The 18,788-nt window shown below is 41.3% G+C and overlaps 1 protein-coding gene across 3 annotated transcripts in view; it reads right to left on the bottom strand.

Annotated features, from left to right (window-relative positions):
• COL8A1 (collagen type VIII alpha 1 chain) overlaps window positions 1-18,788 on the bottom strand; it is a 160,388-nt gene that overhangs the window by 37,090 nt on the left and 104,510 nt on the right. For 2 of the 3 annotated variants that reach the window (XM_054975078.1, XM_054975080.1), the window contains exon 2: window positions 5,191-5,301. The gene's annotated coding sequence lies outside the window, so the exon portion shown is untranslated. The remainder of the gene's footprint in view (window positions 1-5,190; window positions 5,302-18,788) is intronic. The other variant, XM_054975079.1, reaches the window with a different exon arrangement.

The following is an 18,788-nucleotide window of genomic DNA, read 5'->3' as shown; positions in this document are numbered from 1 at the left end:
ACACAATATAGGCTTAAATGTGCTACAAGCAGGAACTACAACTGCATACAACAGCAGATAACAAATCAAATACACTTATTAGAAACCATTCGAAACCATTCGTTCCATTTTACAGCTGAGAAACACTGAGGAATAAGGGGCTAGCTCAGGATCAGTCAGAGCTTCATTTGCGCTTAAGCACAAATAACTCTTAAGTAATAAAAATATCTTAGGAAATATGCAGAGTGTTTTGCCCTCATTGCACAGAATAACTGCAGCATTCTCAACATATTCCTGGCTGGGCCATTTCAGACTATGAAATCAGTGTGTGGGGAGTAGGCTTAAGCTCTCCTCATGCTGCAAACACTATCAGAATGGATTCCCCATGCACCTGGAAATTATTACACAAGCAACCACTTGAAGCCCAGTTAACAGAACTCCAGTGTCACGTGTAGTTATTGTGCAGAAATGTCTCCCTGAGAATGTTTAAGATGACTGTTCCACATCATTGAATGATTGCAGTTTCCTGCTTCCATGCACGCATTGACCACAGAAACTAGCCAATAGCAGAATACATTCTATTTGCAATTAATGGTGAGGCTGTCAGTAGTAAAAGTCACAGGGTGAATATATCAGCAAATGCCTTTAAGAACATCATTTTTATTCCAGTTTCTTGTGCCTCTCTCAATAAGAACGTGTCTAGTTATGTTCTGTGATCTACAGTCTGCAGTATCTGGCATCACCATCAACAACAGGATATCAAACATACATCTCTTTCCCCCTCATGTACACATGAGGGATACGTATATGTATTTGGAATTATCAGGGCTTTTTTTCTGGGAAAAGAGGTGGCAGAACTCAGTGGCTTGCCCTCAGAGAAAATGGTCACATGGCTGGTGGCCCTGCCCCCTGATCTCCAGACAGAGGGGAGTTTAGATTGCCCTCCGCGCCACTCCGCAGCGCGGAGGGCAATTTAAACTCCCCTCTGTCTGGAGATCAGGGGGCGGGGCCACCAGCCATGTGACCATTTTCAAAAGGTTCTGGAACTCCGTTCCCCCACGTTCCCCCTGAAAAAAGCCCTGGGAATTATACATATTTTCTAAAGCCTTCATATGAAATATAGTGAAAGTAAAGTGGCGCTCTTGCTTGAAAGCTGGGACAGCTGGAATACAGCACTTTCCCTAGGCTGGGATTCTAAATACTGAGTGAAATGGAACAGTTGGAGGACATGCTGCAATTTTATGCACAGTTCTGAGTAAGCATGAAAAAAAATCAGGCTGCAATCAGCAGAACTTCATTATTTTTATTATTACAGTGGGTTGCAACCAGTAGAAAACGTCATGGAAGGATCACGAAAACAAGATTTTTAGGACTAGTGGCAGGCCGTTGGGGAAAGGTGAGGGGAAACTCTGTTCCACCAGCTCCTTCTGCAAGTTTTTCCATTGAATCCAACTGTATATCTAATAGTAAAGTGGGTGGCCCATTCCAACTGCTGCAGTAGCAAAATGAGGCCACCCACAGACAAGGTAGGGTATATGACCCCCAAGTATGCAGACAAATTGGACTGTATAAATTAACCGAAATATTTTTTTTTAATCCTGATGAGGAGTGAGAAAGCCCAGGAATGTTGAGAGGGAAAGGAGGAAACAACCGCTCAGGCCTTTGAGAGCTTTGAGCATCTTGAGTGGAAAGATTTGGGTTGATAGGTAAATTTCCAAATCATTTCTCTTCCTTTTCCCATCCTAGTTTGTTCTCTCTAATAGCAAATTTCATGGTGGAAGCCCACTGACTGGATACTCAGGCGTCGATTCTATACTTTCCTTCCACTAGCATTCATCTTTATCTATTGCAGAGGCAGTCCTCCACTGATGGACCACCTTCCTCTGGCACTAAGAAGTTCTACTCATGAGAGACAAATGCCAAAGTATGCCTAGTGTGAGAGAAACATATGTCACATAGGAAGAGTGCCTCTGCATTGGACAAAGAGGATCCAAGTATTGGGAGTTTTTGCATACTTGGTGAATATCCTAGAAAAACATCGGTTTGTAAATTATAAAGGTCCCCCACAAGAGACCTGATGAACTGCATATGCTCATTCCCCTCTAAGATAAGTTGAGAGTCATTTAAAAGAAAGGGAGGGGAACCTGGAGAGAAATGGGGAATTTGGCCTGCTCAAGTTCCTAAGAACTTCCTCATAACCACAAGAGGGAGGTTTGGTTAGTTGGGGGGAATTCCCTGATTGTTTATTCTCCCATCACAATTCTTTATGGGACTCCAGCTTATCCACTGGATAACACACTCTTACAATTTAAAGCATTACAGTCACTTTCTTAATACAGCCTGCTTCCGAAGCCTTTGCAGAACAGACTGAGCATAATTTTGTACAGTGTACGACATGCAAAGAAACCTTCAAGGGGGATGGTTCAGGCCATGATTAAGTGCAACAGCAGGAGAAATATTAAGGGGAAAATTGCTACCACAGCCATGCTGTGATGTTACTTGCAGTTACATAAATGGAGATCAAATCAAGTAAACAGAAGTGATGCAACACATCACCAGAATGCTCTAGCAATCCCTGAATTCTTTACAGATTAACTATAAAGATTTGTTAGTTAATGATCCAGAGGTTCCCACCCTAATTTGAGCAAAGGTATCTTTGTGCAGCTCACAGAGCAGAAACAGCAGTCGTTTGACAGTGGTCTATAGTTCCAAGACCTTTCCGAAATCCCGCTTGTGTGGAATAAATAATTTTTTCGGTGGTCACTCAATCTTCCAATTTTGCCAGAAGATATTTGCTATACAGTTTTGCTGCTGTGTCAAGTAGACTTATTCGTCTATAGTTTTGTGGGTCAGATTTATCCCCTCTTTTGTGTATAGCTACCACCATGCTCAACTTCCATCCAGAGGGGATTAGGCCTGAACCATTAATTTGAGTAAACACCCTAGCCAGTACTGGGGCCACCAGTCTGGGAAGGCTTTATACAGTTCAGGTGGTAACAGATCCTCACCTGGAGATTTACCAGTGGGCAATGAGGCAATTAGTCCTCTAATTTCTGGTGCCCATTCTGGCAGGTCCAGAGAATTCTGATGTACAACCTGTTGGGAAATCCAAGTTCCCTCTGGTTGGGGATACTGAGGCCCGAAGACTTTATTAAAGTAAGAAGACCAGACATGGCCTGGAATAAATGAATCAATATGGTAGTAGAGGAAGCTTCTTTTGAATGCAACCAAGTCCCAAAATCGCAAGTCATTTCTTTCAGATACTGCACGATCTAACTCATTCCAGAGAAATTTAGCATGTTCTAATTTCTTCTGCTTAATTAGAGCTTTATACTGGGACCTAAGCATTGTTAGTCTGCGGGTCCGAGCCCTATCCCTATTATGCCTGGCCTGTCTCATAGTGTAAAGAGTTCTTTTTTAAGCGCTCTGCATTCGTGGTCAAACCAACCACTTTGAGCATGGAATATCGACTTCATAGGCCTGTTATTTGTTAAAACAGGTTTAAGCTGGAAATTAATTTCATCAAAGATTTTAATCACATCTGTGGTGTTTTGTAAAAGAGATGATCTCAATCTACTCACTTCCAAGGATGACAAGATATTGGATATAGTGCAATGTAGTTTCCCAGACCATTTGAGCCTCCAAAAAGATAAGATCAAAGGTGGTACTGAATGAGGCTGTTTTGTGATCCCTGGGATAGTTTGGCATAATGTACTGTTTTAATTAATTTTAATTAACCTTTACAAACGGTGATAATGGATTTAACTGTTCATTAGTTGATGTTTGTTAAATTGTGATGGCCTATAGCTATAGACAATAAACTCCTTGGACAAAATATAAAGATTTGTGGGGCTGTTACAGTGATGCATTGGCATGTGATATTACTTTCCATTACATGACTGGAAGTGAGGTTGTGGTGTTGTATGACGCCAAGCCCTGCCCCCCAAAGCTCCCATGGGTGGTCAGCTCTTGGCTGGCAACCCTAGTTGAAGGGGATGTTTCCAATACAAGAGTGTTCCAGTTTTTATCTGTGACCTGTTGGAGGGTATGTGTAGATCGTCATTGTAGTAAAATATTGGTCAAAGTTTGACTGTCACTACATTCTAGATTCTTTTGGCCTGCTGAAACCTCTTGGGCTAAGGGAAAACACCAATGTGATCAAAGGAACAGCACACAAATCAGTAACTGAGTCTGTTCCCTCTATTAACTTGCTGCAAGCTTGTCAACTTGTATAAATTCTCAAAGTTCCTATGTGCAAAATCAAGATTACAGTTTATATTACTAATTGTTTATATTGCCCTTGTTATGTGCCTAGCAGATTTAAAAAGTCAGGAACCCATTTCTTTGAAATCTATCAGAAAAACATTGCAAGCCATTTCCTTTTACATCAACAGGGGTGTACCTTTTTGATACGGCAATTTTACTAAAAGTATCCAAAGAGTTTATTTATTGAACAGAAGGATTAATTCTCTGTTTAAAAACTATCCACCCATAAAACTAGAATGTAGGAAGTTTCTTGCTAAGCAAAGGAATTTTTCTTCCAAAAGTCACACTTGAGAACAGACAATAGTCATAGGCTTAGGAAGGATGACTGTGGATACAATGAGCTAATGTCTACTTGTCAGAAGTATTTCCATTATAGAGTCAGAATACTGGTTATACAAAGATATAATAAACACAAAGAGTGATACTGTTTTTCAGTTCTATTCTGGATATCACAACATGATAACAATAATGCCACATTATATTCCCTCCCCCCACCCCCATCCTCACACACTGGTTTTTCCAAGAGAAAGTGGATAGGAAAGTAATTCTCTATTTCTTTACAAAGAATTCTTTTCTACCTGAATTCTGTAACAGAGGCCGTGAAAGAAAACTTCCATCAGAAATCTTTGAAACATAGGGACATGTATAAATATTTCTAAATGTTACATAAAAATCACCACCCTCTTGCCCATTCCACAATAAGGTTTGCTTTTGTGAGGTATTTTCTTTAATCCTCAGAATAAGCATACTGACAGTTTCTGCAAAACATTCTGTAGGGCACGTTTTTTTGTTTGAAATTTAAGTACTAAGCATGTGGCAACCTGTCAAGTAACTTATCAAGTTCTGCAGCCTTGATTGTTTGAAAGCATCTGAGTTAATAATCAGTCTTGTTCAAGCTTAGCACTTATAGAATGAAAATTTGGATTACCGTGTGGATACACTTACATTAAGACTTTGGGGAGAGGATGGAGCTGTGGATCAGTGCACCAGGATTTTCAGAGGCAGGAGCTGTTCATCAGTTTCTGGTGAGCAAAAATATATCTTTATTGCCAGCTCCTAAAATAAAGGGAGTTGTAAAGTTACATCTTGGCCTATCACACAAGAAATAGCACATTTTCTGAATAAACAGAGACATTTTGTCAAACAACAACAAACCAAACATCTGAATAAAATATTCAAATATAAATGCTAAAAGTAAGGTTTTATATTCAGATTTAAGGTCCAGTTCTATGAACTGCTGTTTCAGAAAAGCAATATAGCTAAGTTTGCCAACCTCCAGGTGGGCCCTGGACATCTCCTGGAATTATAATTCATTTCCAGGCCACAGAGATCAGTTCCCCTGGAGGAAAATGGCTGCTTTGGAGAGTGACCTCTATGGCATTATACCCCACTGAAGTTCTCCTCCCCTTTGCCTTCTCCAGAGTCCATTGCCATATCTCCAGGAAATTCCCTACCTAGAGTTGGCAATCTACTGTTGGTTTGGATAATCTTTTCTCAGGTAAACATCACCTACAATAGGGGAACAGGATGGTGCTAGTCCTGTCTCTGGGTTTTTGTGCATGTAGTTCAAAGCACAGAGTTCCAAACTGTGGAAATACATTTCTCATACACATTCTATGAGTCAACTGTCTGTAGGACTGTGCACTTAAGCACACCTTATATCCACATATTGATATTTTGTTGTCCTAGATGCAGGGCTGGCCTGTCTGGTGGCCAGGATGGGAAGGCATAATCTCACTCCTATACTAATGCCTAACGATGATTTGGTGTTACCTGAAGGAGCCTCAGATTCATCTGCTACCCCCTCCCCCCATGCCATGTTCAGACTCTGTACCTGCCACTTTTGTGGCCAGACACAGTTGGCTGTTACATCCAAATAAAGCAAGTACAGTTTGCCTAAAAACCAGGAACAGAAACTATTGTTGGGTTGTAGGTTATATGAGCCATTCTTTACTTGGCTTGACTGAACCTATGGTCCTCATGGAAGGGGGGGAAAGGCAAAACAATACAACTGCAAAAGGGAGAGAGGACAGGAGCAGTGCATAGCCCCCAAATCTCAGCTACATGTGCTATTATCTGTGAGCTAAGTTACAGTATGTCATCTTTATTTGGGAAGATGATCATCCATACCAGCACACACTTATTTTGAGATTAGGCTTACCAGCCCCCCCAGTAAAGGCAAGGGATTCCCCACCCACAGTGCTTGTTTTCCACTGCTGCTTGGAGTGGGGATGCGGGAAAAAAATGAAAAATGGCCATTGAGCTGATGGCATGATGTCCTTTTGAAAAAAATCACAGCAGTGACAGCAGTCCTCTTTAGGAATTGCTGAAAACCCTCTGGTTTTACCATAGAGTTTCTAGCAACTCCTAAGAGAGATGTGATGTCACTTCTTGGTTTTTCTTGAAGTGGCATCATGCCATCGCTGCTGGCCACTTTCCCCATGTTCCCATCCCTCCTGAGTAGAGATGGGCACAAACCGGGAAAAAAATGAACATGTGATTCGTGGTTCGTCAAATTTCATGAACCACAAACCACGAACTTTCATGAATCTGCCCCTGGTTCGCGAACCAGTTCATTTAGTTCATGAAAACGTCACACCCGAGTCAGAAAACCATCACTTCCAGGGCAGCAGAAGTTCACTTCCGGGTCAGCAGAAGGTCCGCATGAAGTCCATCCCATTGCCTAGGAAACGGATCGATTGGAACCAGGCTGTCTGCAGTGACAAAACAAAAAACAAAAAAAAACAAACCAGCCTAAAGTTTGCAGCGGTTTGTCAGAAATGGGATTTGACAAACTGCCGGTTCACGAACCATGAACCAGCCTGGTCGTGCTTAATTTTGGTTCATATTTCAGTTCATGCCCATCTCTACTCCTGGGTCTCCACCTGGTTCCCATGCCTAGTTGGGATACCAGTTAACAAATATATTATGACTGTGATCAATCATTTATATATCCTTGTTCCTGCTCCTTCATGATGTATCAGGAAAGATATATCAATAATGTTCAATGCTGTGCTCTGTCTCCTGGATATGCTGACAACAACTGGAACGGAAATTCCTTTGCTCTCCCAAATATTGAATTTGAAATTTTTGACACGTAAAAAACACCAACAAAGGGAGTTTTGACTCATGAAGGCTTAGACCCTGGGAAGTTTTGTTGGTTTTTAAGGTGCAAATGGACTTTTAAAAGACGGTAGTTGATTTAACTGTCCATTTACTTGCCTGCTAAGTGGATCAGTGGCTCAGCTGGTGGGGGGTGGGGGAGGAGGAGTATTCTATTAGGCAGTGGGAGAACTTGCACATGTAAAAAGTGCTATACTGTACTGTTAGGAAGGAATAGTTGAAGCAGCCTGCTGAACAGATGGATGAATAGTCCATTGTTTGCAACAGCAAACAGCTCATGAGGTGAACAACAGTAGGATATTTTAGCATTGCTAACGAGTATTAAGCTACTTGATGATTAAAGTATCTTTATTGTTCTAAAATATGTCACTATTATTAGACAGTGTTTGACATGTCAATTGACCAAATCCTTTTAAAATGTTAAATGCCCAGTTGTACACCACAGTGGCTGACAGCAACCATCAAGTTCAGAGGCTATATATCTCCTGATGCCTGTTGCTGGATACAACAGCAGAGGGAGACCTCTGCCCATCGGGCCACATTATGGATCCAATCATATCTAATAGCAAAGAGCATGGACACATTTTGAACGTATACAAAATGCCAGACTTTTAAACTTTTTCTAGACTTATGAAAGAGGGACAATGCATTTGAAAATACATTCCTAATTCTTTTACCAGTCTCTCTTTAGCTAATTCATAATTCATTAAAACATTATCTCATTCCCAGATTGCTATTCCAGACCTTTGTTTCCCCAAAGGTCCATGGCATTTGTAGTGGCACACATTAATCTGTCAATATGTTAGATCATTTTTTGTATGTATGCTGTCTGCTCATGATAAAGCATATACACTTTCTTATATAATAGATGAAGTTTCCCTGTAAACATACAGCAAATTCTAGGAAAATAGCTAGAACAGTTTCTGACAGATGAGTCACATTGCTTTTTGTTTATGTTTAAAACCACGAGAAAAAGAAGACAAAGAGACATCAGTGCAGATCAAGATCTTCAGCGCAGCAGGAACCCAAAACATAAACATCATTCCAGGTGCAAAAATGATATAACTGTTAAAACGTATAATATGTGAACAAAACACACCAAAGAGATTTGTGCTGTGTTTGCAAGCCCTGGCAGAACACAGGGAGGCTGTTATTGTCAGGACTTAAGTTACTAAAAGCAGCCCCAGATGCAGAAGTAGCATGCTGTGAAATCTGGTTATATTCTGCAAAGGAAAATGTTGATCATGTTTACCCCATCTGCATCCACTTTATATTTTATTGGTCAAAATCAAATTGTATTAGCTTGTTCTGGCTTTTTGTTGGGAAACATCACCTGTATTTTGCCTATTTGCCTATAGATGGCTTATTCAATTTTAAATCACACAAAAAACATTAATCAGTAAATAAAAATACATGAACGTTTACACGAAAGAGACACTGGATTGAAGTAACGTGTCAAAAATAAAACAATTTTTAAAAAACCCTCTGTAGCTCCCCAAAGCGTTGCTTAAGCAGAGCAGAACCTGACAATTTCTTTAAAAATAGTATCCCACAAGCTTCCTTTGGAGAGAATTCTGTAAACAGTGCATGGCCACCTTGACCCAAACACACCCACCTAACTTTAAAAGGCAGGAGTCACTGGAAGAAGGCTTCCATTCACGATCTCAATTGATGGGCAGGTTTATATTGGAGTAAGAGCTTGTTATTGATGTGTGGAAGGTACTTCTGGATGTGGGTCTTTTCCACCCTCCTCTAGAAACCCTTTGTTACTCCCTGACCCCCGTGCTGGTGCCCAGGATCAGGAGAGCCTCACAGATACAATACTGTGGGGCACTGGAGCTGCCATGAGGAGGAATCAAGCAAAACTTTCTTTTCAGCTAGTGAAGCCTCTTGGGCTGGTAGTTACATGTCAATAAAATAAAGTTAGTTTGCCTAATGCTATAGGGGTGTTCTACAATTTATTCAAGGAGTTTATATCCTGTCTTTTGATATTTAATCCTCAAGGTGACTTAAAAAACAAAATTTATAAAAACAAAGAACATAACAAATAAGAATATCAAACATACAAGTAAATAAAACTAGCAAGCAGTAAGATTAAAACATTTTTAAAAGCAGCAAAATCAAAAAGAAATAACTTAAATACCATTAAAAGCATGAGAAAACAGGGAGGAGCTCATGTGGCATCTAAATATTGTCAGAAATGGCACTAAGCAAACATGGCTAGGGGGAGAGATTCACACTAAAGATATCACCAAAAAAAAAGGCCCCATCATTTGGTAGTTTACTATCTAACCCTAGGGCTGCCAATCCCCTGCCTGGGGTGGGGGACCCCCTGTTCCCACCTCCTCCCCCCGACCCCACTTACCTGGCCAGCAGGGGGCATGCCCCTGGGGTGCTCCCCTGGCAGTGTGGCACACCCCCATGCCCTGCCGCAGCACCCCCCGCCCCCGTGCCATGCAACGGGCCCATTTTGAGCTGAATTGGGCCCACAGAGGTTGTGTGTGATTCAGCCCTTTGGCAAGCATGGGAGTGCATGCTAGGCCACCCTTTGACCCACGTGATGATGTCACTTCCCAGGAGTGACATGTGCGCACGAGAAGGGACACCAATCGCTGCGGAGGGCGAGTGCTGGGTTCCCAGTCCCCCACCAGGGGACTAAAGGGACCTGGCAACCCTATCTCACCCCAAAGGCAGAAGTATACAGAGAAATACCTCAGAATACAGATGGTGTCATGTGGGGAAGAAGTGGTTTCTTAGGTACCCAGGCTAAAGACTGTTTGAGGATTGGAAGTTTAAGACCAGAACTTTGAATTAAGCTCAGAAATAAACTGGAAGCTGGTGAAGACCTTTTAATATTGGAGTTTTACTACCTGTTAATCTGGCCATTGCATTAGTTTTCAGCACCATTTCTACACATGAGCTATGAATGCCACTTGAACTACCAACAACACTGGGTCTAAAAATTTCTCTGAGCTATGAAGCTACTGTTTCATGGTAAATACAGCTCCATCTTGAAAAGGCAGAATACCACTTCAATGATTTAATATAATCCTTTAAGAAACAGTACCTCAATCTTGTCAGCCTATTTCAATTAGTGCTTTGGTCAAAGACATCCAAACAGAAGCTAGGCCTATTATGATTTTCTAATCCTGTTATGTTTGGCACTCATTGCCTCTTCAGGCTTTTTACACATGACAACTGTTGCTTTTTGCCCCAAGCGTGGAAACTTTAGGTAAGGGTCCCTTGGCTGCTAGGCAACAAATTGAGTCAGTTAGTGATGGTGTTGTAAACATGCAGATAAGTGTGAAATGTCATGTGGGAAGAAATTGATCTACTGCTTGCTGAGACCCTGAAGAGATCTGCATACTCTGATAGTGTTGCTTGTATTTGCCCCATCGCAATTTCTATAGGGAAGGGACACTTGGGGAAAGGTTCTTCTCTAAGCCCAGCCCATAACCTTCCTTTCACTCCCAGCTACCCAGAAAACTTTGAGTCATCTGTGCTGGCAAAAATGTTCAGAAATGTCTAAATGTTGGTTGTTGTGGGTTTTCCGGGCTGTATTGCCGTGGTCTTGGTATTGTAGTTCCTGACGTTTCGCCAGCAGCTGTGGCTGGCATCTTCAGAGGTGTAGCACCAAAAGACAGAGATCTCTCAGTGTCACAGTCTAAATGTTACTCCCTTCAAGAGTTTGCCATGGAACCAACCCAGGCTCGCACAGACACACAGCAGCTCTGCGGAATGGCTTGCATTAAAAAAGGAGAGCCCAAATGGGCTCAGAAAGCTGCTGCCAGGGGAGGAAGAGCTCCTGCCTTTCTTCCAAGCTTTTTTTCCCCATGCAAAAACAGTGTTTCTTGTTTCGTCTCTGTTCCACATGGAGGTATTGTGTGCACATGTGACAGCAGAAATAGGAAAACTGTCCACCACCACTACTCCTGCATTTTTGCACAAGTGAGGAAAGCTTGGGAGAAAGGCTGGAGTTCTCCCTTCCTCAGCAGCAACTTTCCAAGCCCCTTTTGGCTTTCCTTTTTTTAATGTAAGCCATTCCCCAGAGCTGCTGTGTCCTGTGTGCCCGGGTTGGCTCCATGGCGAACTCCTGAAGGAAGTAATGTTTAGAATGACCCTAAAAGAACAGAGAGGTTATGATACCTAGAATCCAACACAATATGAGTATCCTGTCCCTAGACAATCTCTATATCTGAGGGTTTATTTATATTTACTGTGTGAATATTATTGGTGTTAGACTACAGTATTGTTTCTATTAAGCGGGCATTTTTAAAAAACAACCTAGATTTTCTACAGGCAAGCTTGGAGTGGGAGACCTGAATGTACCAGGGCAAAGGCAGATTCTGTCCATATGTCTGATCTTGCTCTCCCTCCAACCCATCTGAGGCACAAGACTATTTAAAGCTTACACAGGGGATCCACATACCATTGCATATTGTGCAGTTGTTTTAATTTACCTAGAGCTTTTTATGGTGGTATTCACTGGTACTGACTACCAGCATGTTGTGTTGGGGTTTGGGGAGGTTCTCTCAAGTCCCAAGGTAAACTGGTGGAAAGATCTGCAATGTTGTGGATGAGCATTAGCATCTTTCTTTCTCTTCACCATAAAATAACTGGATTTACTACTTGTATTTCCCTGTATGGATAGTCTATGACTTGGGACAAGACATGGGCATGAATCAAAATACGAATAAAATTTCGTGATGAATTGGGCTGATTTGTGTATTGCAAAAACACACTTTGTGGGGCTGCGCTTTTCACGAAGTCCACAACTTTTGCAGCTGATTTGTTCAATTTGTGAATGCTTCATGATGCCAGACAGGCTGACGCCAATCCATTGATTCCCTAGGCAACATAGGCCCGGAATGTCTGCAGACCTTTTATTGTCATGGAAACCCCAATCTTAGTCCACATAACCTTGATAGGTAGCTCTCCCTGCCAACCCGAGAGCTGAGCAATGTGGGTCCGAGCAATGCAGATCCACTCTGCTCGGCTTTTCCTTCAAGAACTTGGAGGCAGGGGAAGGGCATGTCAGAGCAGCAGAAGGATGGGAGGACAAGAAGGAAAAGTCAGCAAAGAGAACCTGAAGAGAGAAAACCCAAGCAGATACACTCTGCTTGACTTTTCTTCCAGCAGCAGCAGAAAGCAGAAGGCCAGGAGGACAGGAGGGAAAAGTCAGCAGAGAGCCTGAAGATAGCTACTTGGAGGGTGGCTGGAGGAGAGCCTGCTGAAGTCTCCCTGTGAGTTTGGCATCTCTGGGTATGAAGGGGGGCCATTGTAGGGCCCTGAGATCTGACGAATCATGAACCTAATGAATCATTTTGTGAAACGGGACAATTTCGTGAAAGTTCGTGGTTTGTGTTTTGTGGAACATGACAAACCACAAAGCTCAGGGTTCAGTTTTTTCCCATTTCATGCCCATCTCTACTTGGGACTTCTTCCTCCATTATATGACTTTTTTACAATCATTCTTGGCAGGTACTAAACATGGGAGGAGGACTTTGAAAGGGCCTGGGAGATTGAGGGAGTCTGACCCAAAATGCAACTCCGTGGCTATGAAGATAGTGTGTTTATGATAGTTCAAAAATAAATGAAAGAAATGATGGAGACTGTATGTATGGGACTGGGGGAGCGTGTTACAGGTTTGTACTCTGTCCAAAGAAATGTTGCTTGGGTTTTGCTCCTAAGCAAGGAAAGGTGCTTCTCTCAGCATCATTGCCTCTTCCAAAGCTTTGGAGGTCAGCAACTTGGATGCCAGTTACCTGTCCCACCTTTATTTATTTTTTTTTTATTGAGAATGGAAAAGTCAACAATTAACAAAAAAGAAGTTTGAACATATACAAATTTGCTGCTAATTCCAAAATAAGATACATACATTAATTTACTCCTGTTCAGTTCCAACTTACATACGATTTTACTATTCTAATTTAAAGAGCAGTTTAGGTGTTAAAGTTGTTTATCCAATGTTTTGCCATCACTATGCCTTCATATCAAGTTTCCAAAATTAGAAATTTATAGTAAGGAGAGGATACTGATTGTGAGTTACTGTCAGTGAGATATTCCATAAATGGATACCATTTTCCCGCAAAGTTTGATAACTTTGGATATTGTAAGGTCTGCTGTAATCGATCTGCCACTTTCTCCATAGCCATATGTTCCCAAACTTTTTTATACCACACATTTAGAGTGGGTGGATGCGGGGATTTCCAAGATGTTGCTATTGTCGATTTTGCTGTTACCAAAAGTGAAGAAATTAATTCCTGTCTTATTTGCGGAATTGAAGAATCTTGCCACATATCTAGGAATATTAATTCAGGCCTCAAAGGGATAACATACTTTGTTATAGTATTAATCTGTTGCTGAATCTTTAACCAGAATTCCTTGATGTATTTGCATTGCCACCAACAATGAATAAAAGAGCCCACTTCTCCAGAGTTCTTCCAGCATAAAGCTGAGATTTTCGATGTTATTTTTGAGTTTCTGTGGTGTGTGATACCATCGGTGAATTATCTTGTATGATTGTAACTTTGTACTCACAACTTGTGAGTTAAGCGCGATGACCAGATTTTTTCCCATTCTTTTGTTGATATTTGCATACCACAATCTAGTTGCCTTTTTCTGTATATATTTAAATTATCCTTTTAAAGTATTTTAATGAGAGTATCATAGATTTTAGCAATAAGACCTTTACGTGTGGGCTTATCTGTACTTAATATTTCTTCAAACTCAGTTTTGTAGTATTCATTATTTCTTTAGAATTGATTTGAGTTGTAAAATATTTTAATTGAAGATACATATACCATGGGATCAATTGCCCTATTTTGTCTTCCAATTCTTTTTTTTCTTTTAAACCTTCTTTTTGTAACAATGTCATTCAATTGCAAATTTGGTGAAAGTTTAATTGGGATATACTCTTTAGGGTATTGTTCATATGCTGTCAAAAATTTGTATTGAACCTGTCCCACCTTTAACTCACAAGCAGCAAGCAGTGTCCAGATTTTTGCATGCTGAGTCTCTCTGCTACTGCTGTAATGTGTGTGTTTTATCACATAGTGCTTCTGGAGTCCAGGGACCACCAGAACTGCACACTCTTTATGGTAACTGGTGTTAGGGTGGAAACTGTCCATGCAATTTGGACAACCAAGTTGTGGACTATATTGCACGTAATGCTAGCAGACAAGGCATTAAGGGAACTGTGTTTCCAGCTGGATCTCCTTGCAGAATGGCCCCTTCTAAAGAGGGGACAAGAACATAAGGCTGTAATTATACTTTTTAAGGACAGTATGTACGTAGCATAATTTTTAAAGAAATGTATACAAAGGAACTTAAACATGTGAATTGACCACAAAATGTGTGCTAAAGTAACACAGAGGATTAAGGATTAACATTTCAGAACTGAATGGGTGGTCAAAGACATATAAGCACTACTGCTTTTTAAATAATAAGAAACCTGCCCGATACTAAACATAACTTGCCGTAAACCTCTTAGTCTAAGCCAGGGACAGAAAGATATACTTTCCCTTCATCTTTTGCTTATGTATTACCATTTTCTCAGCATCTCAGATGAGATGAGAATTTCTAAGATTTTTTGTGTGTTTATGAGTAATTTTAAAAACTACATTTTATTTCATTGCATTTCCACAGTCTTAATTCTTTACAACAACAAAGCAGCTGGGAAAACCAGCAGGAATCTTGGCAAGGATGTAATCACTTTGACTTGCTGACATATATACATAGATGCTACATTTTCTTGTGGCCATTGGCCTCTGTAAGCATCCAATAAAATGATTTAGTATTTGTATACTCTGCCAGTTGCTAAATACCTAGATAGAAGTGACATTTATTATCCCTGGTTGACAATCCAGCAATGATATACTTGCATTTAAAATACGTACAAATTAATCCTAAACATATCTCCTCAGTAGTAAGTCCTCTTGAAATGAATATCATTAACTTTCTAGGAAGTATACATAGAGTTGCATTGATGAAGTGATGACTGGCATGTGAGAAGCTGCCCTGCTATGGTGTTTTTGGACCCCTCTTTCTGTGTCTTTTGTAGAACAAAGGAAGACTGGAGACCCAAAGCATAATTCTCTTCACAGAAACAACTCTGTGAGGTAGATTAGGGTGACGGATTGACTGGCCCAAGGTCACCTGGAGAGGTTCCATGGCAGACTGGGGATTCAGTCCTGGGCTAAATGGTGTTTAAGATTAGAGATGGGCACGAACAGCAATACGAACTAAAAAAACCCATGAACAGCCCAATCTGCTGTTCGCAAACAAGCTGTTCATGAGGCCCCATTCTAAACGAAGAGGTGGTCTTTGCAAGCCTCATTCGTTGCTGTTCGTCAAGCCAGACAGTCTGGCACCTGCAATCAATTCCCACGGCAACTCAGGCAGGGATTGTCTGAACTCTGTCTGAACTCCTGCTGTTGCCTTGGAAACCCCAATCTAAGCCCAATTTAGCTTGATAGGCAGGTCTTCCTTCCAAGTGTGGACTGGAGATCCAAATTTGTTACAAGAGGAAAAGACCAGGGGAGAGGGGGCTCCCAGCTCTGGCTTTCAGGGAGAGACAGCTGCTGTTAGTGAGACAGGGTGAGCGCATTGGATCTTTTAGTTGCAAAATTAGTACTAACAGTAGTACTAATTATAGCAATGTTCTAAATTATGGGTTCTTTCAAAAACAAATAATAACAACAAAAACAACATTCGATTTATATACCACCCTTCAGGGTGACTTAACACCCACTCAGAGCAGTTTACAAAGTATGCCATTATTATCCTCACAACAAAACACCCTGTGAGGTGGCTGGGGCTGAGAGAGCTAGAAGCTGTGACTGACCTAAGATCACCCAGCTGGTTTCAAGTGGAGGAGTGGAGAATCAAACCCAGTTCTCCAGATTAGAGTCCCGTGCTCTTAACCACTACACCAAACTGGCTACACCAAACTGGCACCAAATCAGATGGTAGGACATAGGATCTAAGTATATAAGGGCATATTAACATATTTTACTGTTACTGGAATCTTCTGTCATTTCAGTACCTCCAACTTAATATAGTTAAAACATTACATTGTAGGATGAACAGACTATAAATAATTATGGGAAGACAGATCCTCTACAATTATACCTATTGCAGGAAAAAACAATACCCCTGCAACTTAGTAATAAAATACACAAATTCTATTGGCCATGTACACAATTAATAAAATGGTCTGGCCAAAAGAAGAATGTTAGCAAATGTCTCCAAGTGAAGCATTTAGGGACTTCCCAAATATTTACCAAAAGAGAGACAGCTCTAATGAGGCAGAGTACAATAGGTTCTTTGTCTAATCTGAAGTTGCACAGACAGCCTAGGAAGTGAAAGTATGTTTGCATGGTATCACAACTAATACGCAATTTTGGAAGCTATAAAGAACTAGCATGAGTATGTAATGCTCAATGGACAAATCTATAAAACCTTTTCCTAGTGTGAATGCTGATTCCTGAGCAAAATGACTGAGTTTACTACTCAGTCTTTGGGCCAAACTAGATATGACATTTGTCACATGTTCTCCATGATAGCCATACAGAACATACCAGTCCTCATGGAGAACTTCTAAAAGTGCCAAAGACCCCCAATTCTAGCTGGGACATCGGCCTCCCCCTGCACTGTTTCCCTGACCTGAAACAGTGCTGAGTGGGCATTATTTGCTCCATTGGGCATCTGCATCTGGTCTTGGCCAGAATTGGGGCTCCATGACACTTTTACAAGTTCTCCAAGAGGACCGGCAGCTATGGCTGTCAGTCTCCTTGAAGAACACATGACAAACACATGACAAATATGTCAAGGATGGAGCAGATTTTCATGTTCACATTCTGAATTCCCAAATATCATTCATTCAGTACAATGGGTGCATAGAACTCTACGTAGATATATATACGTCTGCTCCAACCAGTTTTATGCAGGTGAAAATAATTGGCGGGGTCTCCTTTGACCACCCCAAAAGGTTATACTATGTTTCAGAGACCTACATGGACAAAAGCCAAGGGGACAGATGTTGTAGGAAGGAAGAGAATTGGGTGAGCAAAAAAGCTGGCTAGATCTAACCCTCCATCTACACAACTTAAAACCCTACAAAAACCAGGGTTACCAGTTGCAGGGACAGGAGTTATGCATATTCACCTGCACTCACATGGTGCTGTGTGCACAACTTCAGTTGAATGTGTGGAGGTTGCAACAGAGTACAACCCTGCCATTCAACCTCATGCGCTTCATGCACTCACATTACAATTTTTAAAAAGATATAAAAGTGTGTAAGTGTATAGTAAATACCTACTGCCATCATAATGGATTTCTGAAATAAATGCCACTTGATTGTTGAACAGCCAAGAAAAATGCAAATAATACAATTAACATTTAGGGATGCACAGGGCTTTTTTTCAGCTGGAACGCGGTGGAACGGAGTTCAGGAACTTCTTGAAAATGGTTACATGGCTGGTGGCCCCGCCCCCTGATCTCCAGACAGAGGGGAGTTTAGTTTGCCCTCCGTGCCGCTCAGCGGTGTGGAGGGCAATCTAAACTCCCCTCTGTCTGGAGATCAGGGGGCGGGGCCACCAGCCATGTGACCATTTTCTCTGAGGGCAACCCACTGAGTTCCACCACCTCTTTTCCCAGAAAAAAAGCTCTGAGGATGCATATCACTAAAAGTCCCACAAAAAAAGCACTTCTATGAAGGAATTGATGCAATACCTGTATGTAGGTAACAATGAGTGATGATTGCACATGTGGAGGTTTGCCATATATCTTTGCAGAAAACAAGTTGTCTGATTACAACTGGCACAATAAAATCAACAGCCTAAATGAATGTGAAAAGCCACTGCAAAAAGCAAAACAGCAAAGCAGGAAAGGAATCAATATAAGAGGATAAGGGGAAAAAAAGTCAAAATTAGGCATGCTTGTTGGGACCACACGGTGAACATGCTCGCCAGGCAAACATACTTTGTTCAATTGGTGCAAACTACTCATGAGCTGAGCATTGGATTGGTTCATCTTGCCCTTAATATTTGCTGCCTTACTTGAGCATTGAGCCAGGCACCTTTGAAGGTTTTGCAGTAGGTAAGTTTTGTATCTTTTAGTCTTTCACATGCCTTCATGGAAGGTGAAATCACCCAGGCTGGTCAGATTGCTTGCCACCATGAACATTCAAGCTGCCATGCAGACTCAGAATCATTCTACACAAGACATCTTAACACGAGTAGGATCAAGTGAAAGATCTCATGCTTATTCTCCCATTGTGGATACCTGTGTACTACTAGGGAGACAGAGGCCATTTCCACACACGTTGAATAATGCACTTTCAATGCACTTTAGCAATCCTTTGGAAGTGGATTTTTTGTTCCACACATGGAAAATCAGTTTCAAATGTTCACTAAAGA

This window comes from Eublepharis macularius, chromosome 3 (assembly GCF_028583425.1).
Source record: "Eublepharis macularius isolate TG4126 chromosome 3, MPM_Emac_v1.0, whole genome shotgun sequence".
NCBI classification, from domain to species: Eukaryota; Metazoa; Chordata; class Lepidosauria; order Squamata; family Eublepharidae; genus Eublepharis; species Eublepharis macularius.
The sequence above is the reverse complement of the archived record's forward strand: the minus strand, read 5'-3'. Positions and strand labels throughout refer to the sequence as shown.